The sequence below is a fragment of the Callithrix jacchus genome, chromosome 19 (assembly GCF_049354715.1).
Source record: "Callithrix jacchus isolate 240 chromosome 19, calJac240_pri, whole genome shotgun sequence".
NCBI lineage: Eukaryota > Metazoa > Chordata > Mammalia > Primates > Cebidae > Callithrix > Callithrix jacchus.
In genome coordinates this window covers 36,045,874-36,072,499 of record NC_133520.1, presented here as the reverse complement: position 1 = coordinate 36,072,499, position 26,626 = coordinate 36,045,874, and the positions used below count along the sequence as shown (strand labels likewise).

The following is a 26,626-nucleotide window of genomic DNA, read 5'->3' as shown; positions in this document are numbered from 1 at the left end:
TGGTTTTATAAGAAGAGAAAGAGAAAACTGAGCATAACACATTAGAATGCTCAGCCCCCTTGCCATGTGATGCCCTGCACCAACCTAGGACACTATAGAAAGTTTAACTACAGGAGCAAGAAGGCCCTCACCAGAGGCAGTGCCTTGCCTTTGGACATTTCAAACTCTGTATCTATAAGAAACAAATTTCCTTTTTAAAACAAATTACCCAGTTTCAGGTATTCTGTTATAAGCAAACTAAGATGAATGGTCTCTTCAGCTGTAGAGATGATCATTTGTTTCTACTTTGTTAATATGGAAAATAATATTAATCATGTTTTACAAATTTAATTAATATTTTCTTAATAAGATAAAAAGATAAGCCCCATTTGGCAATAGTTTGTCTTTTAAAATATTGTTAGATTTATCAGCTAAAACTTGTTAATAATTTTCACATTTATCTCTATTGTTAACATTGGTCTTTTGTTTTCTTTTTGAATAATGTCAGAGAAGTGCTAGCCTTATTCACTAGGGATGTTTTATTTTTCTTCAGTTTTCTGGGAGAATTTGTATGGAATGTACATTACTCTTTTCTTTAATGTTTGATAGAACTGACTAGTGAATTTACCTGGGCCTGAAGTTTTCTTGGTGGTAAGATTTTTAACTACACATTCAATGTCTTTAATATGGAGTCATTTTGTTCATCTAACTTATCTTTAGATAGCTTTAGTAGTTTGTGTTTTTCAAGTAATTTTTTTATTTTAGCTAGGTTGCCAAATTTGTTGCCATGAAGTTCTTCATAATATTTCCCTGTTGTTTTCTTAACTGTAGGATCTGTAGTGATGTTCTCTCTCTTCTGGATAATTTGTGTCTTCTTTTCAATTAGTCCGGCTAAACCTTTACCAATATTTTTGATCTCAATGTAACAGTCTTTGGATTTTGTTCTGTTTTTAATTTCATGGATTTCTGTTCTGATTTTTATTTTTATTTTTCCTGCTTGCTTTTGTTTCATTTTCTCTGTTTTTTTTTTTTAATTTTCTAGAAGTGGGAGCTTAGATTATTAATTTGAGACATTTTCTCCTAAATGCTAACTGTAAAAATTTAGTGGTATAAATGTTACTCTCAGCACTGATTTAGCAGCATCCTAAAACTTGTTTAAAAATTGCATATAATGCAGGTTTTGCTACTAACTACTTCCTTCAAAATTTTTGGCTAAAAAAAATATTTTACCTTCACATTTGTAAAATATTTATTCTGGGAAGAGATTTCTAGGTTGACAAATTTTCTTTTGGCATTTTAAAGCTTCTGTCTACTATTTTCTTGCTTGCTTGTTGCTATTAGAATATGTCATTTTATCTTTACTATAATTCTTCTGTTCATATGTGTCTTTATCAAACCTGCTTTTAAGATTTTATTTTTATTGCTGGTTTTAAGTAATGTGATTGCCTTATTTCTTGGTGTAGTTTTCTTCATGATTGTCATGCTACTTTTTTCTCCTGCTTCTACTGTTGACAGTGATTGAGAGTCTGCAGCTCTTATTTTCTTAGTTTAAACTAATTTAAATAAGAGACATGCCACAGTAGAAAAGTAGTAGAAAGCAGTTTATTGCAAAAGAGAAAGACCACTCTGAAAGTTAAGTGAAAATACACTCCAAAAGATAAGTCAGAGTGGGCTGCTCAAGAGGTAAGTCAGCAAGGACTGGCTCTGAGGAGACTCCGTTTATTGGAGTCTTAAATGGTTGTTCATAAGAAGGAGAGAGGAGATGTTACTAGTAAGTATGTTTGGGGTGGTCCTCTTGGTGCACATGCTCAGTTGCTGTCCATGCTTGTTCATACATCACATGTCTTATCGGCTTTTTAAATCTGTACCCGTTAGGTATGATTTTTACTGGTATAATCAGCAAAGGATCAGTCTGAGGACACGTCTTACTTGAATGAGCTTGACTACAATGTGAATGCTGGGCTCTTAGTGTTGATAATGTGGTTGCCACATTTGTCACGTCCCAGGGAAACAGTTCTTCCTTGATTACCTCTTCTGCCTCACTTAGACCTGTGGATTTATAGATTTTGGCAAATTTCAAAATTGACCCTCATTTCTTCAAATATTCTTCTGTATATACCTTACTCTCCTTAGGTGATTTCAATTACACATAAATTAGGCCACTTGAGGTTGTTCCCAGATCCCTCATGCTCTGTTCTTCTTTTCAGGCTTTTTTCTTTGTATTTCCTTTTGTATAATTTCTATTGCTACCTCTTCAAGTTTACTAATCTTTTCTTCTGCAATTTCTAATTTCCTATTAATCCCATCCAATGTATTTTTAATTTCAGACTTTAAAAGAATCTTTTGAAACTTGATTTCTTTCTTTTTATATCTTCCTTGTCTCTCCCTAACATGCTTAAATATTTTTATATCTTTTTAAACATATAAGTAATCATCATAACTTTTAATGCCTTTGTCTATTGATTTTATCATCTGTATCATTTCTGTCTGTTTCTATTGATTGCATTCTCTCCTCATTATAAATCACATTTTCCTATTTCTTTGTATGACTGGAATTTTTTAATTGGAATTTTAATTGTAACATTTTACCTTTTGAATATGTTATTGAATTCTTATAAATATTCTTAAACTTTTATCTAGGGTACAGTTAAGTTTCTTGTAAACTTATTATTTCAAGGCTTATGTATAAGTTTGATAGTTGAGATAACAGCACCCTTTAGTCTAAGCTTGATTTTGCCCTGTATTGAGGTAATACCCTTTTAAGTATTCTACTGGAGCCCCACAATTTATGAAGTTTTTTCCTCTCTGGATAATAAGAGCATAATCTTGTGATGGCTCTCTGGAAGTTCCAGAGAGTGATAGCTTTGCCTCTCTCAGATGATCCTAGCCTGTTTCTCTGGGGAACCTTAACAAATACATTTAGGTAATTTTCTTACATACATGCGCTGATTATTACTTAGCTGAACACTATAGAGGAAGCCTCTGTAGACCCATTTGGTTCTCTTCATGGTCTCTATCTCTCTAGTGAAATTCTCCATCATTTACAGTATATGTCGAACTTCTCCCCCAGATTCATTAAAATATTTGTTTATGTATATATTTAAGTCCCTTTCTCTGATTTCAATATCTAAATAATCTCTGGGTTTACTTCTATTCTTTGTTACTCTCTTCACTAGGGAATTTCATTTTCCCACTTCTCTGTGCATTTTTTAATGGTATGCATGAATCATATGTAAATGAATGGTAGAGACTGAAGTACATATTATCTCCCCAATTGAACATGCTATTTTTCTGTTAGACTGCAGTTTGTGATGATTAAGCTAATTTAATCTCTAGTTGGGCTGGATTTGGCCTTTGTTGCCAAATCCAGCCCAACTAGATGTTCACCACTAATTTCGAATGTTTTGAGAGCAGAATCAGGACTATAATTTCAGTAAAACTTAAGATCTAAGCTCTAAAGAAACTTTGGATTTTATGTGCCAGATTTCTGAACCTTGAGAAAATTTCCTTTTCAGGAAAGCTGCCAGGCTTTTTGGGTAAGTAGGGAGTTATCTTTGCTCTCCAATCTTACCCTTAGAAGATCTATTACCTTGGAAGATCTATTTCCTTTTCGCTGTCCTTACACTATCTTTTGAAGAGAAGCTGCCTTACATACTGCAAAATCACAAGCAATCCTATATACCAATAACAGACTTAGAGAGCCAAATCAAGAATGAACTGCCATTCACAATTGCTACAAAGAGAATAACATACCTAGGAATACAACTAACAAGGAACGTAAAGGACCTCTTCAAGGAGAACTACAAACCACTGCTCAACGAGATAAGAGAGGAGAAGACACAAACAGATGGAGAAACATTCCATGTTCATGGTCAGGAAGAATCAATATTGTGAAAATGGACATACTGCCCAAAGTAACTTAGAGATTCAATGCTATTCCCATCAAGCTACCAATGACCTTCTTCACAGAACTGAAAAAAACCACCTTAAACTTCATATGGAACCAAAAGAGAGCCTGCATAGCCAAGTCACTTCTAAGCAAAAAGAACACAGCGGGAGGCATCACACTACTAGATTTCAAACTATACAACAAGGCTACAGTAATCAAAACAGCATAGTACTGGTACCAAAACAGAGATATAGACCAATGGAACAGAACAGAGGCATCGGAGGCAACACAACATATCTACAACCATCCGATCTTTGACAAACATGACAAAAACAAGCAGTGGGGAAAGGATTCCCTGTTTAATAAATGGTGTTGGGAAAACTGGCTAGCTATGTGCAGAAAGCAGAAACTGGACCCTTCCTGACACCTACCCTAAAATTAATGCATTGGAGGTATTTTTATCAGATCACTTTTTTCCATCCACATTGTTTTGAAGGTTGCTGCAGTATTCCTGAAGATGGTCTTGGATGCCAAAAATGAAGGACCACTCTCAGCTTTCCTGCTTTGTCCTAATCTTTTAGAATATTTTCCCTCATGTGCAGTGAAGGCTCAAGAGAAAGTTAAACATTTGCTAAAATTTGACTTCTCTGTATCTCCATTTCTTGTGGATTCTTTCTCATCCCACTGCTCCACCAGAAATGAAATCGGCTAATTCTCTTAAAAAGAGCTTGCCACCTTCTGAAATTTTGTGGTGTTTTTTTTTACCTTTTTTATGTTTTTTGCATTCTCATCTCTAATGGACTGGAGAAAACCCACAAATTTTGTGGCTTATCTGGCTTGTTCTTATTATTAAGATGAGAGGAAGACTCTCATGACTATCATTCCACCAAGCATGAGAGCCATCGTGGGACCCTTTTGTCCTCACTTTCTGGAGGTTTCTTTGCATTCTCAGCTCTACAGTATGCTTAACCACCCTCCCCCACACAAACACATGCAAGTTATGTTTTTGTAGCGTATTTAGCTTGTTTTCCTTGTTAAAGTAGGAGTGATAATCTTTTGCGACTTTTTACATACTAGCCAATAACAGGACCATTTGCATTGCATAGACCCAAATGTATGTTACCCCAAATAAACTATCAGTCTTTTGAGAATAAGCAATGTAATTTTTAATCTTTTTAATTTCCCATAATGCATGGTAGTTACTTGATACATATTTAAAATGAATACTTCACATGTTATCAACTTATTGGTGCCCAAGGAAACCTGGAACTGAAAGATAAATCTCTTAAAGAGATTACTAGCAGAGGTATAATCAAGGTGTAGATCTCCTGGCTCTCCATAATTCTTCTCTTGTATTGAATTTGATTTTTAATCATAATGATATTCTATGTGGTATGTAGCTCTAAGCTGTCATATCATCATCATCAACAACAACATAATTGTCCTCATCTTGTTGGATATATCTTTTCAATAATTGGTTATGTGGGCAAGAACTCCAGTAAAAATGTCAAAGATGGCACTGAAGTCCTTGAGAGAATAAAGTATATAAATGCAGGCATACACACAATTTTAGCTATAGACTTGATATAGAAATATAGGTATGTACATCAGCTTGTATCAAATAGAGTTAACAGTTTAAATAGCTTTAATATGCGTAATTTAAATTCTTGCCTTCCTTTTTATAGCAATTTCATTTTTAATGTTTTATATTCCATTTTCCTTCTTTTAATCTTGCTTTTCTGATATGCAATCCTATCTCAAACAAGAAGGCTATTACTGAGCAGGAAAGTAGTTCTTTAATTGAAACACTTATGGGGCACACTAGAAAACTGCAAAGACTTTTAAGAAATAGCAAAACTTTAATAGGTTCTTGTGTGTTCGTGTTGTAACCTAATTCAGTGCTCTTTCAGTATGCTGCAGGATGTTGCTAATTTACGGCTGCGATGAGCAATAAAGCAGTAATAGTAATCGAAAGGTGCAATATTCCTTGTTTAGGGGGCATTTATGGTTATGTATTAAAACTATAAATACTTCAAGAGGCTGTGAAACTGATCTATAGAAAATGAAAGATAAGATCTCACTGCCTTCTAAAAGTGCTTTTCTAGCAGAAATCTGAGCTTGACTTTATGGTTTATAAATATAAACAAAGCAGAAGTGAAATGTTCAACGTGTCTACCCATCCAAAGGGACCACTTAACCACCAGCACTCAAACCTAACATGGGCTGGAAAGTTCCTTTCTTTCTTGTTTTATTTTTTAACTTTCTTCCCCTTATTCCTTTATAAAAATTGTTCTTCCTCTCTCCTTCGTATCTTTCACACCCTTCATCCTCTTTCTCTATTTCTGGCTTTTCTCCCATCTTTCCTCGCATTACTTTCTATACCCATATTGGATGAAAGAAGCAAACTGTACTGAGGTGGAAATAAGATTCAGAATGCAGCTCTCATGGCTGAGGGCCCCAGGACAATAGGTAAGTACAGCCACAGGTAGGCTGCGTCTTTTCTGAGCCTTATGCTCTTAGTTGGACCAGCCCTGATTTCCAGTCTACCTGTCAAAGCAATCCTTGACATTAGTGCCTGTTCTGCAAAACTATTCAATATGTTCACCTCTTTCGTTCTTACCTTCACCAGTCTGTTCTTGTACCCATCAATCTGGGCTTCTGGGCTTTTACCTTGTATGTAATATCTGCTTCTGGCACCTATGATTGGTGGCCCATCCTGTGTTTTTTAAAAAATCTTTTTAGATTTCTGTTATCTAAATACATGTTTTTGGATTCCTCATATTCTCTGGCCCCTACCACTTGTCTCTGTGCCCCAAATTCTTCAAAGAAGGGGGAAAATGCCCCTAGGTCAATTGATTTCTAACCTAATCCAGAGCCTACTTATTCTTTAAAGTTGGGGTCAGGTGATTTTTCTGGTTAGGAACCCTTCTCAGTACTCCCACGATTTTCTACATACACCTGTTTTTGCACCTTTCAGATTCTATCTGAGCATGGGTCTGTACAGTAGCTCCTTATATCTGTGGCCCTTTATTTGAGTCCTGAGTCGTCGCTGTTTGATGATGATTCTGGAAGGATTATCTTCATGCAAGAAGAAATATGACCAGAGGAAGCCAAGAAATATGTCCATTCCAGCGTTTCCAATACTTCTTTATCACCGGAAGAGCCAGGTTATGAGCTCTGTTTTATTTCTCAGGGTCTGACTACTGTGATCAGTCCATAAATGTAGTTATTAATATGATGATCAGTTTTATTTACTTAACAGATATTTATTGTTACCTCATTGCTCCCAGGCAGTATTTTCAGGTATGGGAAATCTAACAGTAATCAAGACAAGTCCTGCCATCATCAGACTTATATGTCAGCGAGGCAACTATATAATAGATAAACAAATTCATATAAAATAGAATGCTGTGAAGTGATAAGTGCTATAAAGAAGAAATCAGGATAATGGATTGAGAATGACAGGGTGCTAGATAATCAAATTCTAAGCATGATGAAGCCTATTGGCACACTACCAGTCTGACTTCCTCACAGAAAATAAAGGAGCCATTGTTTCTAACTTGGGGATTTTAATCCCATTTTCTACACCTCTGGCTGTTCCAATGAAGTATTATGAAAGCTGGAACAGACATGTTTCCTTCCCAGCCTCTTCCAGTCACCTGTCTCTCTTCCATACTCATTGTGTCTGCATCGCTCAACAGGCAGGCCCATGGATATTTCAGAACATACATACTGGGCTGTGTTATGCTGAGAAAAACTGGGGGCCAAATTTTTAACAATTTTTCACCATCAGAGTGGAAAAACAAGTCTTCCACTAGGAAAATGGAGGCTTGACTGTAACTCTTCCTAGTGTCAGGTTGAGAAAAACCACCAATGGCCTTATCTCTCAAGAAATCACTCTTGGGTGCTCCAACTCTTTTCAGACCATCCAAACTATGATCGCGTCACCTTACCTATGCAGTGTTAACTCTGGGCTCCTCAACACACATTCTTTGTATTTCTTGGTGGTTCACTGTCATACAACACAGCGTGTTCATTCTTGTCCCTGGGAAGGTAAAACAGAGCCCTAGAGTCAAAGAGATTTGTTTTTCTACCTACTATCAGCATTCACTGCGTGATTTTGGTAAACATCTTAACCTCTTTGAAACTATGTTTGTACATCTGTAAAACAAGGATGATAATACATCTTCTTTCAGTTCTTCAGCGTACTAAACGAGGCATTGTACGCATGTAAATCGCTGAGCACCATGTCTAACACATAGTCTCCTCTTGTCTTACTGGGACCCAGTGTACTCCCCTCCTACATCTTTTAAGATGACCCAGCTCTAGGTCCAATTCCTATAACCTCCCTGACTGATCTTCTAGACTCTAGTTTCCTCCTCCTTTAAATATCTACAGCACCTGTGGTTTGTACCAACAAACTTGTCACTTAACAATTTCCTAGCTTGAGTCTTTTACAAATTGTTTCTTTAAGAACAGGAACACCTAAGCCATGGTAGTCCCTAGCACAGATCTTGAGCACAAGCTCATTGATTAACGTAGAACACAAACCATGTCAGTTTTTTCCCCACGATGTCTAGATTTATTTTGACTCAAATAAAATGAAGGCTTCCTTTGAAATTATCTAGATAATATAAATCATTGAACCCCAGAGGCTTGCTTTCTAAAATAATTAAGGCAAAATGAGGCTCCCTGTTTTTTTCTGGCACATGCAGTGATTCATTTAATGAACACAACATTCCTCTTCTTTAGCTATACCAAGTATATCTATTTTCTGATAGAGATTCTGAGGGTAAGTAACCAGGCCAAGATCTTACAATGAGTTGGGTGAAGAGAAGCTGTGTTGTATAAGAAGATTCAAAGCTAGCAACTCTGATCCCGGACCACGAACCATATCTTTCCTTTATGCAGCTCTGCCTCTGTCTCAATTTGTTAACTTCTTATAGTTGGACATTATCATTGTTTTCTCCCCACACCCAAATCTCCATACTCCAAATGCCCAACTTGTCAGCCTTGAAGACAAGGCACATTTAATGCTGCCTATTGCTTCAGAGTCATTTTAGCTTCATTCTTGGCTTTCCCAGTAGAAGCAAGTATAAAACAAAACAAAAAGGCAAAACAACCCATGTTTCTTTATAGTAGAGGCCATTTGCATGGTGTTTCTGGACTTCCAGTTCCTGAGAATTCTCCAGATAGTCGTTACTTACTCTCTCTTTCTCTTTCTATCGAGAGAAGGGAAACTGGCAGAATGACAATATTTTACTATTTTGAAAGTTCAAAGCCACTGGTTTTGTTTGCTTTCTCACTCTCTTAGATATATCCCTTGATACTGATGGGAGAAGGACTGTCAGAGATTTAGAGATAAAGAGAAAGACGAAAGAGAGCAGTGCGAAACAGTGGTTTGAAGGACAATGCAAGCTTAGGCCTATTTCAAAGGAGACAGCCACAGTGTGCTAGCACTGCGCTGACAGCAGAGCTGACAGCGTGAGGACTTTCTTTTTTCTTTTTTGTGTATTCTTCATCTGCAAAGCGTGGTGTTCTGGAAACGTTTTCCAAATGCTGGGGAATAAACTGAAGTTGTATCAGTTAGATACTGCCAAGTAACACATACACGCAAAACTCACCAGCTTAAAAATTAAGTGTTTATTATTTCTCATGGGTCTACATGTCAGGTGGATGGTCCTGATGATGTGCTCCAGGCTTTGCTCAGCTGAGCTTGCTTATGTATCTGTGGTCACCTGGTGGGTAAGCTCTGGACTAGCTTCTCACATGTCTGGCTGTCAGCTAGTGTGATGAGTGACCAGGCTACGTGTTTCTCATTATCCAGCTTTCCAGTTTGGCTTGTTCTCATGGTTTAGGCAGGAGTCCCTACAGAGAAAGGAAGTTGTCGGAGCCTCTTGAAGTCTAGCCTCAGAAATGGTACACCATCACATTTTTGCATTCTATTGACTACAGCAAGTCAAAGACCAGCCAAGATTCAAAGTATGGGAAAAAAGCCTCCACCTATTGATTAAAACGGATACAAAGTCACACTGCAGAGACTGTGAATTCAGGGAGAAACGATGACTTGCAGCCAGTTTTGCAGTTAGTCTACCATAGTCTTTCTTCTAGCCACAAGTATTTCTCTCAGATTTCAAGCCCCTTCAGGACCTCCGCCAAGATCTTATGATTGACATCCTGTCTGGATGCAGCTGCTTACAATAGACAGCCTATGAATATAAAGACAGGTTATATCCCCGAAACACAACCAATACAATGATGAATGGGAATAAAATGACTATAACGAATACTTCCACTCAAAAAAAGAAATAACAGAAGGCAAACACCAGGAATTGGTCTATAGCAATTCTGAAATCCTCCTTAGTAAATGTTTCTAGGTCTCTCACTTGGAGGTAGGGAGAGTTCCTTGATTAGACCTCACTTCTCCTCCCCAGAAGTGGGTCCTCATTTCATGGTTCTCCATGGCTCTTGGTTTGCCCTTGGTAGCAGGAGGGAGAGGTCTTCCCATCTCTGTAGCATTCCTTATGAATTTGAACAATTTTCTCAACTTGCTTACAGGCTACCATAGAAAACACTGTGATAGACTGATTATAAAAATTTATGCCATGGAGAAGTAAGGTCAACTTTTATACCCCTTGAACATGGGCTTAGTCTTGTGATTTTCTTTGGCCAATATAATGCAGCAGAAATGATGGGTGTGTCAATTATGATGCTAAGCTTCAACTTCTCCTGGACACCTGTGAATGCCCCCAGGCTAGCCTGCTAGTGGAGCGTCAGAAACCACATGGAGGAGGGTTCTCTACATCAGGCCATCCTAGACCAGCCAGCCCACAACTGACATGCCAGGTGATTATATACAAGTGACTAAGACAAGCCAAAATTAGCCAAGCCTGGTTCATAACAGAACGTCCATCAGACTCATAGCTTCATGAGTTAAAATAAATGTTCATCATTGTGCATCCAGGGGTTTTGAGGTCATTATTGTTTTTTTTATACAATATCACTATGGCAATAAATACATGGCAGTGGGAGGTGGTTTCCTTAAATCAACTTCTGGCCTCCAAGCTCAGCTTGTTTCTTGGTCTGCATAGCTGATGTCTGCCTATGACTAGTACAACCTGAATCTTATCTTGTCATCTTTTCTATTTTATCTCTTCCCACTTTTTGTATTTAATCTATGAACTTATTCATAACTGTTACTTTCATCTTTTCTAATAACAAGCAGGTAAGGAATACAGAACAGGCATTCATTTCACTGATGGAAAAATTTCTGCTCAGAGAGTTTAGGTGATTTGTGTGCTTACACAGTTAGAAGCCAAATAGAGTATACATCATTCTATGCTAATAACGTTTAATTTTTTTCAATAGAAATGGAGTCTCACTACGTTGCCCAGGCTGGTCTCAAACTCCTGTACTCAAATGATCCTCCCACCTTAGCCTCCAAAGTGCTGGGATGATAGGCATGAGCCACCATGCCCAGCCAATCTTTAATTTTTTTAAAAAATTATACTATATCATCTTGTATTATCTCTCCTGCCTCACCTCCTGTCTTTTCTGCTTAAATCAAAGGAGGAAATGTAGTTTGGATAACTGAGCCTCCATCTGGAAATCAGACCTAAATTCTGACAAACCTGGCTGGGCATGGTGCTTCATGCCTGTAATCCCAGCACTTTCAAAGGCTGAGGTGGGAGAATCACTTGAGCCTAGGAGTTGGAGACCATCATGGGCAACAGAGTGAGACCCCATCTCTCAAAAAAATAAAATAATAATAAGTTGCTTTTTATGCAAATGAATTATGTCTTAGAAATCTGTCATCAACCCTATCTGGTATTCAATGATATTATAAGGTTGAGTGGAGAAAAAAATAAAAACCTCCCTTTAACTGTGATTTTAGAGGGCAGAACCGTAGACACAAGTACAAAGAAAAAGACTTCAGGTTAACATAAGATAGAGATTTGTAACCTGTCATTGTGAGGGCTTTAATATTTGGTGGGTAGGTAAACTGGATGACCTTTGAGGACCCTGTCAATTCTAGGAATTATTGACTCAGATACAGCAATTTTTTTTGAAAAAAAGAAAAATATATTTATCCATTATCTTATCTGGACAGCTTAGCTACTGTTTAAAAGGAAGATTCAGTCAGTCACTATTGAAATGCTCCCTTACTGCAATGTTCTCATACTCTTTCGTGATGCCATTCTGGTTTTCCTGATACTTTTGTGACTATTTCTTCTTATCCTTTCTTTATGACTTTATTTCCCCCATGAAAAGTACATTAAATATAGACACTTTCCCAGGACTGATTTAGCTTCCTTCTTTTTTAATCTCTGTGTAGCTTTATGGGATTATCCATGGCCACAGCCTTTCTGCCACCTGCATGCTGATCATACCTAGGTCTTTATTTCTGGTCCTATGATAGTCATTACTGCTATTTGCCAACTATTTCTAGCTCTCCTTCCTTCCAGGAGGAATGTACTCATGGCTCCCTGAAACTAAGTGTGGTCACTAACTAGTTCTTTGTAGAAATGTCACGTGTCACTTTCTGGTCAAACATTTAATCACCAAGACATGACCTTCCAGACTTCTCTTTTTCCTCTGGCCCAGTAGCCAACGACTTTCAAAATGGTGACTGCTCTCTCAGCTTGGGTCTGCGAGTGACTGCAGTGGGCAAAACACTCTTAATGACCTACAGTAGATAGCAGAGTGAGGAAGAAATTAACCTTTGTTATTTTAAGGCGCTGAGATTTTAATTTTTACCACATCATAACCTAGCTCATTCTAACTGATAAAAGCAATGGCTTCTGTCTTGAGTTCCAAATCTCTATGTGACATCACCTCCTAACATTTCTGTTTGAAGGTCAAATGTGTACTTCTAACACTGAATCTGAAACCAGTATCACCAACACACGATGAATCAAGACTCTTTCCCCAAATTTTTCGTTTATACAGTGTTGTCAATATCATTTACCTAACCAATCAAAGGACAGAATGTTCTCTTGTAACCAATCAGGTACTGTGTTTGTGTTCATCTCTGTAACATCTTTCACATGCAGACTCATCTCTGACTACTATTGCTGTTCTAGTTCAGGCCCTCAGCACCTCTGGGTGAGCCATTGTATCTGTCTCTGAATGCACTCCAGCCTCACATTCTAGCTCATTCCCTTAAAAAAACCAAAGTAAACTTTCTTAAAGCAAATATGACCATAACTTTTCTGCTTATTCATCCTTCATATTTCCTCAGGGCTTTCAGATAAGGTTCAAATTGTCCAACATGGTCTAAAAAGCCCTCTACTCTTTCAGGAACACTCAAGGGAGAAGGAAAGGAAATCCAGGTAGGAAAAACACCATGGGAAAAGAGCAGAAACAAAAAAAAATTTTGATGCCTCATAAGGAAACTGAAAGCAGGTGGGCATGACATTAGCAAGGGTCCAATGGCGGGTGCAGAGAGAGAGAGAGAGAGGGAACTAGAGAGGTCCTGTTTCTTTGTTCGTGCTTCATTCTCTAAGTCATACTTTCTTCCCCTCCCAGTCATAACATCCTCACAGGAAATACCCATTGACTTTTCAAATTTTTATCTTGAATTTTCATCACTATGAGGCCTTTTCTGCTCACCATAACACTTTATCAAGCTTATTTTTTCAGTATTCATCTCCTTCACCAAGCTGGGAGCCTCCAGAGGGAAAAAACCAATTCCTTTCTGCTATGAATTCATTCCTTGGTAGTCAGCATAATAGCTGCCACATACCAGGTACTCAGTAGATGGTTGTTGAATGAATAAAGGAATGAATCAATGGGTGTCCATCTTTAGCATCTCTTGGCTGTCCCATTCACTATTCAGAATGAGTTGCTTCAAGTTCCAGCTTTACAGATGGATAAGAAAGGGGCTATTTTTGCTTTCCAGTCTTCCATCTCTACATTATCCACCCACCCTCCCCACCCTGCCAATCTCTGCCTATAATCCTGTCAGCAGCCAGCTGCTTGGCACCAATGCAGCCAACTCAGCAGTTCTCCTCACACATCCCTGGGGGAAGCCATTCACCTTATCACCAAAGACAGAAAGAAAACGCCCATCTGTTACAGCTCAGAGCTAGAAGTCTCATAATTGTTATCAGCACAAAGGCTGCATATCAGATTTCCTTGTTTTAAGGGAGCACTTAGAAAAATTATTCTCTCTTTTTATTGTTGTTTTCTCCCCAGCAAGTGACCATATTTCATCTCCACCGAGACATAATGAAAGAAATTTCCAAGCAAATTTGTTGCCTAATGATTCCAGAGAAGGTGCTTACAACCATAAATGTCTTTTTGAAAATCTGTAGAGGTGCCCAGCTCTGTAAACTTTTTAAAATTAGCACATAGTAAATGCACAATTCTTGAGCTGGGTCAACACCTGGAATGAGGGTGATAATGGCATCAGAGGGGCTCCCAGAATAAGCATTATTCCAGCACAAAATGTATCAGCCTTGGAAAATCAACTGGAAGGTTTCCAAAGACATCAGCAAGGGCAAGGTTGAAATTACATGGAAATTTCTCAAACATGAACCTGTGGGACTTCTAAGGGTCTCAGAAAACTACTAAGCTGGGAAAACATGCTTGGACTTTTAATCAAACTCCTCCCAATGACTTGTACAGTCATTGTTGGGTCTATCTATTCATTTGTAACATAGAAATAAAATCGTCCTGGTCCCAGACATTTTTTGTTCTCCCCAGGAAGAAAGATGACTGAATTTCATGAAAGCATTTGAACATTGAGAACTAAACAACTTGTTTATGCAATTAATCTGCAGCTGTTGAGCACCTCCTGTTTGTCAGAAGTATGTGATAAGCAAATGTGACTGAGCCCTGTCCTAAGGCACCAAGTAGGTGTACAGCTACTGTACCGTAATAGGGAAGACAGCTATTAAATACATACTTGCACAAGTAAGTATTTATGAATTAGTTAAGTGCTCTGAAGGGAGAGTACAGAACACTATGGGAGGTAGGAAAAGTGATGTAATTTGTTTTGGAGGATTGCGAAGCAGAAAGTGAGGAGAGGGACTTTGAAGGGAAAGAAATAGCATGTGCAAAGGCCCTGAGGTGACAAGCTGGAAAACACAAAAATAAATAGAGCTGAAGTGAGCAAGATGTGAGAAAACACTGGATTGATAGGTGGCTCCCAATATGTGGACCTTGGTTACCATGTCAAGAAGTTTAGCTTCTAACTATAGTACAATAAGAATGCACTGAAGCATTTTAAGCAAGGAAGTGGCATATCCCTTTAGAATGTTAGAAAGGGTTCATAGTGAAGGAATAAGAACAGAAACTGAAAATGTTGAAAAGTCATGATAGCTGAGATCATGGGTTGGCAAATTACGATCATGAGCCAGACTCAGCCTGTCACCAATAGAACTCTATTGGGATGCAGTCCATTCATTTCTGTATTGTCTATGGCTGCTTTAGCACTACACAGCAGAGTAGAGTAGCTGCTGTAGAGACACTATGGCCCACAGAAACTAAACATTTACTATCTTTAACTTTTCAGAGAAAATGCGCTGACCCTCGGTTTAGACAAAAGGCTTAGGCTTAGTGATGTCTCTGAAAAAAAAAATTGCTTCAAGATATATCTTGAAGGTGGACCATAAGACGATCAACTTGAACTCCCACCTTATTCTGAAAGCTCATAAGATATGGTCTAGAGTTGTAAATGACTTTCTGTCATTTTGACTGTGGTAGAGATTTGTATGAGTTTATTCACCTTATACTTGTTTACTCCAGTCTTACTAAACTGATTTCACATTATTTTCAGATTAGAGGAGAATAACAGTTATTCACTACCATTGCATTTTCATTTAGTTACAAGCACTTACTGTTTGAATTAGAAATTGTTCCAATAAAGAGGGTGACTGCAGCTTTATCTCTGTTTATAGTTTTGTTTGTTTTCTTTAAGGTGCTGATCAGAAACCCACAAATATCTGCCAGGCTGGCAATGGATTATATTTGCCACAGTGGTCTGAAAGCATACCAGACACTCAGGACCTTGGTGGCAGGCTTGATTTTGTTATGTTCTCATTTTTTGATGGGAAAATAGAGGAACAGAATGCTCCTGGGTCATTATGCCAGGTCACACCGCTCCATGGAGGTCCCACTGCAAAGCTTTGTGATTAAGCACTCACATTCAGGAACCAGGCTGCCTGGATTTCATCCTGGGTCTGCCACTGAGTAGATGGAAGAAAAATCACTATGTCAATATAGTAAGTCATTCAACACAGCCTGTGGCACATAAAAACACTCCAAAAGCCTGAGCTATCTTGTTTTCTCCTGTTTTGTAAGAAAACCTTCTTAGAGTTGAACAATTGTTGTGTGTCCAAAACTTTATAAGTATCATTTCCTCCTCTCAAGGAGCCTGAGAGGTAAGCAATATTATCACGATGTTACTGAAGATACCATGGAGGTGTATCTCAAGCATCTTGTACCAGCTATTATTGCCTGTGAGAATCAAGCAGAAATCAAATGCAAGTTTGCTTGATTCCAGAGCTTGGGTTTACAACAGCTATGCTGCCCCTTTTCTTGATGCTCCTTCATCCTGGGGAGCTTGCCCAGGCCTTCCAAAGGGTGAGGGATACATGGGGACCAAAAGGAGCTGGGGAGCAGTGTGTCAGTTTCCTGAAGTCCACAGTAATGCAAGAAGCAGCTGGTCCTTAGCTGAACCCTGCTGATCTTTCAACTTCATGGACAAAGCCAATTTTCTTAGTTGAAAGTCATAACCCTCATTTTGAGGAAGGAAGCGGGGAGGAGACCCATAAAGCCATAATTCTAACCACCTCTGGAGTTAATAGGAGCCTAACTGGATTACAATTTTAAATTTTTACGGAATGACTCCAACACTTTTAGATGCCATGCAAGGGGGCTTAGTAAGCTTGGTACTTATTAAGATGTTTGTTGTCTTACCCAGTCAAAGCAGTACAACGATGCCAACATAGGACTCTTCTGAGCCACCTAATTTCTTGTTCTTTAAAAATACAATCTCCCTAATGTCAGAGTACTTCTAAGAAACCCTCACTATTTTAGATTTCCTTGGGGGCAAAAAGGCTGTAATTGCACAAATACTCCTGGAATAACTATAGAAAGAACATAGAATATTTTATATATTTTCTGCTAATACAAGCCAAGAAAATTAAATTCTACTCCCTGTTTACACCCACTAAAACGAAGCACTTAAAGAGAAAATGGCTATTATCCATACATTTTGTGATTAATTTAATTCTAGCTTCTTAGTGTAGCCACCTTCATTTGATATTCCATTTATAAATAATGCACAATGCACCGCTCCAACAATGATATGAAATTAGAGGTGAAAAACATGTGACTCCTAAGGGGAAGAACAAAGGAGGTTGGAACTCAATTTATTTGTTGTTGTTGTTGTTGTTGTTGTTTTAAAATAGTTATTTGGGTAAATTTGCAGCAGTCAATAAAGCATTCCTGGAGGGCTCCTTCATCCCTGGGTGGCCTTTAACTTAATTTGCATATTGGAAATTCAGCACTTTTTCCTGCTCTAATCAAGCTTGCCAAAAAAAAACTAGCTAGCTTGCTATAGCAAGGATATTTTAGACACTAGTCGAGTATTGGAAAAAAGGAAAAGACTGTTGTAGGTACTTCCTATCTCTCCTGTTTGTTACAGCCTTCTAGAGATGTGAGGTCAGAGTCAGGGATGCTAAGAAGAGGCACAACAGGGTGTCAGAAGACTGGGGGCTCTCCATTTGCTTTGCTACTAACTAGCTCCTATGCTTGGACCTGCCCTGGCTACTTTTGGTCTCAGTTTCCCCCTTTTTAAAGAGGGTGTTGGCATATAGCTCCTCACATGCCATTGTCTCATATGGCTGTGTGTGTGTGTATGTGTATGTGTGCATCTGTGTGTGTTTGTATGTATGTGTGTATGTGTATGTGTATGTGTGTATGTATGTTTGTGTGTGTATGTGTGTGCGCGCACGTGTGTGTGTGTATGTATGTGTGTACGTGTATATATGTGTGTGCGTGCGCATGTATGTGTGTGTGCGTGTATGTGTGCATGCGCTTGTATGTATGTGTGTATGTGTGCGCACATGTATGTGTATGTGTGTATATGTGTGTGCATGTGTGTGCGTGCATGTATATATGTGTGTATGTGTGTGCGTGTGTGTGTATGTGTGTATGTGTATATGTGTATGTGTGTGCGTGTGTGTGTGCGTGTGTGTGTATATGTGTGTATATGTGTATGTGTGTGTATGTGTATATGTGTATGTGTGTGCATGTATGTGTGTGTGTATATGTGTATGTGTGTGTATGTGTATGTGTGTGTATGTGTGTGTTTCCTCCTATTCTTTCCTTTTGTAGATATGCCTTCCTACTGTTCTTCATGGTACAGTCTTTCTGTTTTTAGCAGCCAGCTGAGCTATCACCTTGATAGCTATCGGGAGCTCGATGTGCTCTTTTATGTTCTGATAGCTCCTTATGTACATTGCTATCTTATTTTAGGAAACTTGTTAAAATCTCAAAAGAAAATATGGGAAGTAAATAGTATGAACACATTATCTATTTAAGCATTTCCAATAATATAAGTTCTGTCTCTGTACTGAAATTAATGGATAATAAATTCCTGTTTAAAGTGTTTTTGTGTGAAATTCTGATAGTTTTGTTCTTCTGTATGTTTCTGTATATACACTGGAATCCTTGTTCTGTATTTCCAAGTAAGGCAAAAATTAATTGCTATTGAACACACCACCACTAGGAACACTCAGTTCTGTCACAGGAGCCAGAATGCCCTCTCTCCTGCCCCATTTCCTTATTACAGCAGTCTCCCCATTGTCCTTGAAGACACTTAGCTGTGGGCTATAGGGAATCACATGAATCTAGGGATCCATAATTATTAACGCTATTGAAGATAACCATCAGTAATAGAGAGCTTCTATATATTCTATATATTTCTTGCTATTGTATTTGGTGGGCAATACAATAAGAGTTCAGTTGTTTGAATGGTCTTTGTCTCTTTGTAATAAAAAGATTAAGAATATAATCTGTTCTTAATCTTTTAAGAAGAGAAAATATGTTCCTAAATTTAAATGCTTTACCTCCTGAAATTATCCTTTTCCCTACTACCGTTAAAGTTCTTGAAAAGCAAGAACTTGTCTTATTTTCATGTGTCTCATAACCCTTACTCATATCTGGCATATAATATGTGTACAGTGAAATTCGCAAAGTGAAGCGGTGTAGAACTTCAGACAGAGCTCTTGACTAGTAACAGTTCTTCCCTGGAGTTCTGCTATCTGTTTCATAAAATAAGGAGATTGGGAGAGATAGTTTTTGAGTTCCTTTAGCATATTAAACTTATCCATTTATTCTATGGTTTTTCACTCCATAGAAGCTGAAGAGCTCTTAGCAGTTCCCAAGAAGAGGATATGTAGGGCTGGAAATCTATTTGTCCTGCCCTTAGTGGAGGAGGCTTCCACATTACTCTGGAACTAGCATTGCTCTGATTTAAGTTTTTTCTAGAGTGTTGCTTTATTCCAGTCTCAGTGAACCATCTTTGACTTTTACTTGCTGAAGTGGAATGGAAATTGACTCTTCTAGAGTAAGAACTGACAGAATAGGAATTGAGAGGGTAGCTTCCTGCATCTCAGTAGTCAGACCTTAGAAGATGCAAAGATCCCCATATTATGATCAGAGAATATTAATTAGACTATCATCTTGTGTAGTCCCTCCTTTTTTCCTAGCCTTTCTATATGTACTCAGCTGGCAGGTTATACTAAGATGGATTCATCTGGAATAAGGTAAATGTGAGTTCACTGGCTAGAGCTGGAGGGATGCCTCATTCTGTTTCAGTACATTTTCTCCTGAGAGTACTTCAAAGGACCCAAAAGTACTATCAGAGGACCTAAACTCTTGAGAAAATCTTCACACTCTCAAATACAGTCCATGCAATTCGGCTGAGCGTCCTGGAAAAGTCTGAGTATGGATCATTAGTTAGAAAGATGGGTAGCTCCAAGGGCATAAGGAGCTCCAGCTCTCTGCATGTGACCTTGGATATCTGGTACAGGATCAGACCTCTAGAAAGCTGAGAAGTTGTAACTAGACACTGACAGCCCTTTGGTGCCATTTCATATTATTTATTCCTCCTGAGATTCTATGCAACGTGTAATACATGGTCCAGAAGTCCGACTCCTATAATTATTTATGCAGTTTTCCCCTGCGGCTATGGTAGGGTTAAATAATCTCTCAAATTCACTTCCAAATTTTACCCCAGGTTGACTACAATTTTGCTAATCTCTATATTGTGTTTGTGATAACATTAAAAAAAAAAGAATGTCCAGATAATGTAATCTGACATATTTAATCAAGTATTTGCAGAGGTCTCAATATCCAATAACTTTAGAGGTCAAGTAAGTGAAATGTGTGGATAAACACAGGCAAAAACAGTGGAGTGCAGGAAGGACTGCAGAGTGCACATCCTGGTTAACAAATGCTATTCTGCCCAAACAACATATTGACAGGTCATGTTTGTACTGGTGTGCAATTCCTGGTTTAAGGTAATTGCTGAATATCATTTATAGCATATATTCATTGTATATTGAAGCGTCATGTGTCAAGTGCTGGGCTATCACCAAATAGACAATAATAAAGTATACAGATCTGGAGTGTAAACTATGCATATTTACCACTTGCTTCATTCAAACCAATATCAATTTAAAAAAAATTAATGTAAAAGAAATAATGTAATTAGTGTGTGAAGTATTCGAACACTCCCAGTTTAAAGAGGTAACACAAATGAGCATTTTCTCCTTTTCCTTCCAGAGATTATCCAAAAACAGCCAAGGAACAAGCTAAATTCTTACAGGCAATAGCAGGACCGGAGTTCATGGGCTGGCACCAACAGTACAGTGCAGCCCCAGGGAGAAGCAGTGAGGCTACGCAGGGAATTGCATTAACAGGCCAGAGTTGTTTGAGCAGTTTGGCAGAAGAACAGACTATAAATTGTGGAGACCTGCCGACCTCCATTTACTCATTGGCTGGGGAGAGACCTAGGATAAATAATTTTCATACAAGCTCCTGGTAAGAAGGAAAATTCTGGCTAGCCTGAGACATGGTCCTGACTTCTCTCAACAGAAACCTCCAGCAATTGCTGGTTTCGTTAAAAAAAAAAAAAAAAAAAATCCTTTAAAGATGAGTGTCCAAGAAGGAACTGATAGAGGATCTAAAAATTATGATAAAGTATTTTGCTGTAATTAAAAAAACTTAAAGCAATCATCTTCGTGAAACAAGAACACAAGAAATAGTACAAGAACTCAAGGCAATGGGAGGAGCTGAGACATGATTTATGGAACACAAGATAAAAAACAAAATGGCAGAGAAAATCCATCACTGCAAGGAAGTTGAAACTGAAAGGAAGGCAAATACATTCACAAGCTGATTTTAAAGTAACATAACATAAAATAAAATATTTAAACAGTTTAGAAAGGAAGGAAGCACAAATGCACAAAGTAAGAAATGATTGATAAGAAGTAGCACCAAAGGCATAGAGGAAATTTAAATAAATTACCTAGCTCAGTTTTATACAAACTTGGGAACATAGATGAAATGGAAAGTATACTAGACAATGTACTAGAAATATTAAACAGACCAGTCCTACAAATGAAATAAGAAAGCTATTAATATTTTTCCTCTCCCACACACCAAAGAGATAAAATCCAGATTCAGAAATTCTACTACACCTTTACAGAACAGAATTAAACTCATTTAAACTCTTCCAGAGCGTGGGCAGAGTGGTGATGGTGGAAGGGAAGAGAACTACCAAACTCTTGGGATAATCTTTATATGAAACTATACATCAAAACCTGATAAAGATTGCACAGAAACATAAAACTACAGATGAATCCCATGTACTAATATGATGCAAAAATCCTAAATAAATTAAAAACTATAAACCATTTTGACAAAGTGGGGTTTATTCTAGGAATAAAAAAAATGGTCCTTAAAAAACATACTAACATATTTCACCAGGTTTAAGGAGGAAAGGAGACTATCAGATAAGTTTCTTCATAGGTACTGAAGAAAGGCACTTTACATTTTAGATTTGCTTTTTTAAAAAAGTGGGAAAAAAGAGAAGAGTCCGTAAAATAGAAATAAATTAAATTTCTTTAATATAATAGAATGTATCCCAACTGCAAAGCCAGTATTATGCTTATTAAGAAAACACTAGAAACATTAGGAGTCGGAAAGTGCTAAACTCAGGAACAGAGCAAGAATGACCTACATCACCAGTGATATTCAACATCGTCTCGAAGTCCTAGCAAATGGGATGACATGAAAGGCAGGAATTAGAGGCATGTAACTTAGAATTTCTAAAGTTACCTGTTTGCATATGATATAACTAAAAACTGTTACAAACAGAATTCAGTGAGGTGAAAGGGAAAGGAAGAAAGTAGCTTTCTTATGTAAAAGCAATAAACAGTTAAAGCTCTACTAGAAGGAAACACACCATTTACAGTTCATTTTTAAAATATAAAATATCATTGCTTCTCAGCCTTTTGGCTAAGATCAAGTGTAAAATATAAAATATCTAGTAATAAACTTAAGAAGGTGTGTGTGTGTGTGTGTGTGCACAGACACTACTGAGGAAATGCAACAACCTACACAAATCGATAGACATACCATATGGTGAGATAAAAGGACTCAATAACATAAGACTATATAAATTATTCCGAAGCTGAACTTTCATATTTAACATGATTCCAATACAAATGTCAATAAGATTTGTTTCTGGAAGCATACAAGCTTAATCTGAAATTAAAATGGAAAAACAAAGAAAAGGAACAAAATTTAAAAATATGTAAAATGGAGTGAGAAATACATTATCAGATATTAAAATATATTATCATATTGCAATAATAAAATTTTGGTCTGGTACATGAATAAATAAGCTGGCAGCCAATGGGACAGAATTGGAAGCCTAGAAATAGGCCAAAAGACTTATGTGACTTTAGTATATGATAAATTTTCATTTCATATTAGTGAGAAAAGATGGATTATTCAATAAATTTTGTTGGAAAGCTGGATCACCATCTGGAAAAAAATTTCAGTTGAATTTATACTTTAAGTCTTGTACCAGAAAAAATTAAAACTGGATCAAAGAATTAGGGGTAAAAAGTGAAACCATAGAGGCACCGGGAGAAACCTGGAAACCAAATTACAATCTCATGGTGTGGAAGGTCTTTCTAACCATTTCATAAATCTCAGGAGTTAGAAGAAAATATTAATACACTAAACTACAGTAAATTAGAAAATATACATGTATGGTAAAATAATCATAATCAAAAGTTTGTAATAAACTCTTAAAAAATACTTTAAAATCTTATAAACAGAGGACCAATTTCTGTAATGCAAAGTGAATAAGCCTTTAACAAAAGCACAAATAATTCAAAAGAAAAAAAAAGGATGAAAGATGTGAACATACAGTTCACAGCTAAAGAAATACAACTGGTACTCATCATGTAAAACAATGCTTGGTTTCATTCACAATAAGAGAAGCGGAAATCAAACTACAAGAAGAGATACTATTTTTCACCTATCATATTGTCAAAGGTACAAAAGTTTGTTATAAAAAAGACGTGGGGAAATAAACTCTCCTGGGGAGAATATAAATTGGTGCTTCATCAAAGGAGGGCATTTTGTCAGTATTGAACACATCTTTACACTGATCAAGTTCACTGCTAGAAATGTATTCTAAAGATATATTGCACATGAGCAAATGGTGAATACACAAGATTATTTAGCAAAGATTGTTTGCAGTAGCAAATAAGTGCTAACACCCTAAATGTCTACCAGCAAGAAACTGCTTAAACTGCCGCGCGTCCATACCGTAGAATACCGTGCCGCCATGAGTGAGACCAAGCAACGCTCTACAAGCTGATGTGGAGAAATCTCTAAATTTATAAAGTGAAGAAAGTAACGTGAATGAAAATTTTCATGGCATGCTATCATATGTATTGTAAAGACTAACACACACACACACACAAGTACACACAAACATATAAGTATTTGTATATGCATAAAAGCTCTAGAAGTATTCACAAGACTGCTAAACAATTGCCTATGAGAAAGGGAGCTGAGCAGATAAGTGACCAAAATGGGAAAACTTTGGACAGAATCTTTTTTTTTTTGTTCCTTTTAAGTGTTAGAACCACATTGAATATATCATATATTAAAAACACATTTCAAAATATCTATTAAAACTAAGTTAATAATCAAAAGAAGAAATTTTCCATGAATTTAATCTTCATTTACTTCAAAGTTTCTTGCTTTTATAATAAGATGGTGTTGGTTAATAGTAGGTATTGTTTTTGTTTGCTATATTTAATTTTCAAAATAAAAAGAAAACAATCCATTCAAAAGATACTACATTCTGATTTATGAGTATGGGATACCTACCTACACATGATTTTGATATTTTAAAACATTGGAATAAATTATCAAAGAATACACATTACAAATAGGAAAATTTAAATAAGGAACAAAAGTGACTTCTCATGTCTTCATATCATAGATAGTGTTTAAAAGCATCAACATATTCCTTGGTGATGAAGATGGGGACATCCTATTATTGAAAAAAAAGCATAAAATATGAGGAACCCTCAAATACCTCAAAAGAACTATGGAAGCAGCAGTTGCTGAATAGTCAAGGAATGTAAAATCCTGAAAGTTAATTATATGCTTTTTATAGCAATTTGAAATGGACCCAGTGATCTGATTCCACCATTTTAAAAACATCGACATATTCTTTTTTTCTCTCTCTGCAGGGTTGGGCCGTTAGCATTTGACAGGGGCTGTGGTAAAATTAGCTTGTAACTCTCTCACACGTTTCACTTTACAGTTTACAAATCACTTTCATTTACATGATTTTATTTGATGCTTCATTCCAATATAAAAGTTACTCAAGGCAACTATTTTTATTTCATTTTTACAGATCAGAAACTGAGGTTTGGCTTGCTTACGTGACTTGCTTAAGGTCACATCGCTACAAATTGTAGACCTAGAACTAAAATCATCCTGGCTCCTTGTCTAGTTTTTATTGCTCTATCCCAGGTTGTCTAGCTTAACTATTTCCTGTTTTGTGGAGCTTGTAGGAAAGGCTGCTCTGCAAACGCAGGACGTCAGCATCTGGGGAACACATCCAATCATTCTTGCATTAAACTCTAATAGATTTCTCAAACACAGTCTTCCTCTAATCGTGTCATCTATGTGAGCAGTCATTTCTTTGGTGTGCAAGTGTGAGTGTGTGTGTGTATGTGTAATGATGTTATCTATATGCCATCGGGGCACCTGCACATTTGCATATGGGGAAAGAACTGAATAAAACATGAAGTGTTTTATTCCAATGGGATGCAAGATCCTCAAAGGATATTTACAAATGTACTCAAGTGCCTCAGAATCAATCAATCTCTGAATCAACAAATGTTCTTTGATTCCTTGGTATGTGCCTAGCACTATGATAAATGCTGTAGGGGAAACAATGAAGCAAAGAAAGGGGCACCCCCACCAATACCTTGGAAGCCTCAATTTAGATACGAGAAAATAATTAGATTCATGGCTGTCTCTAGCCAGTGCCTACAGAGCACAACATTCCCCGAGTTCCCTCCAAGGGGCTCCAGTTGGTCAGAGAGGAGGAGGAGGAAAATCTCCTCAAGTTCACTGAGCTACATCCTAGTGACCATTCATTGGGAGGTTATTTGAAGGGGCATTTTTGACTTTCCTGGTTTGGCTGAAATCTGGAACACCAGCATCAGAGAGAGCTACTCATAGGGCTTTCTCTATGCAGAACCCTTAGTGCTATGGCCCATTCTGCACCTGCCGCTTTGTAGGCTACTCTCTACCCAGCAGATAGAACGTTTTTAAAAAGTAAATAAATGATTGTGTCTTTCTTTTTCTTATAATCCTACATGACTTCCTCTTGCTCTTAGACTAAAATTCAAACTCCACCATGAAAGACCTTCATTGGGCCCCTGCTTCCTTTCAGACCTCTGCACCACCTCTCTTCTCACTCATGAGGCTTTCAGACATGCTTCTGATCTTTCTCCTTTCCCTAGCTGCAGGCCTTTGTGCTTGCTGTGCCTTCTCTGCGGAGCAATGACCCTCAGATCCATTTCTGGCTCCTTCTCACTGTTCAGTTTCACTTCAGATACTGACATTAAGGAAGACCTTCCTTACCTGACCATTCTAAAGTAGCTCCCCCACCTCTTCCCTACACTCTATAGATCATCAATGTGTTCTTTTCTTAGTTAGCACTACGTGTAATTCATTACCTTATACATTTGTTTTCTTGTTCATTGTTTTGTCTCCCCCAACTAGAGTATAAAAGCTTTATGAAAGCAGCAGCCTTGTCTACCTTGTTTATTGCTGTTTATGCAGCTCCTAAGACAGCATGTAGTCAGTGTTTAACAAATATTTATTGAATGAATGAATGAGAAGCCTCAGAAATTGAGTGTTTATGGCTTTCACTATCAACTGCATCCCTTTACTGCTTGATGACTATTCTGAGATATTACCCAAGAATCTCCCTACCTCCTGTGCCTTCCTCACCTCCACAAGTTATCCTGCCATCCTTCTCCTACTAAATCAGAGGCACCCTTTGCCCCATGGGGGACTAAGATTATTAGAGCAGTAATGTAAAGAGAGAAAAAACCCAGTAAGTTCTGGGCATTTTGAGTTTCTAAATAGATTTTTTAAAATTATTGCTTCTGATTTGTAAGAGCCAGG

The 26,626-nt window shown here is 37.5% G+C and overlaps 1 long non-coding RNA gene across 1 annotated transcript in view; it reads right to left on the bottom strand.

Annotated features, from left to right (window-relative positions):
• Positions 1–5,570: 5,570 nt before the first annotated feature.
• The window catches only part of LOC108589139 (uncharacterized), a 247,315-nt gene continuing 226,259 nt past the window's right edge, over positions 5,571–26,626 (bottom strand). The window contains exon 5 of the long non-coding RNA XR_001908246.5: positions 5,571–7,913. This is a non-coding gene — a long non-coding RNA (uncharacterized LOC108589139). The remainder of the gene's footprint in view (positions 7,914–26,626) is intronic.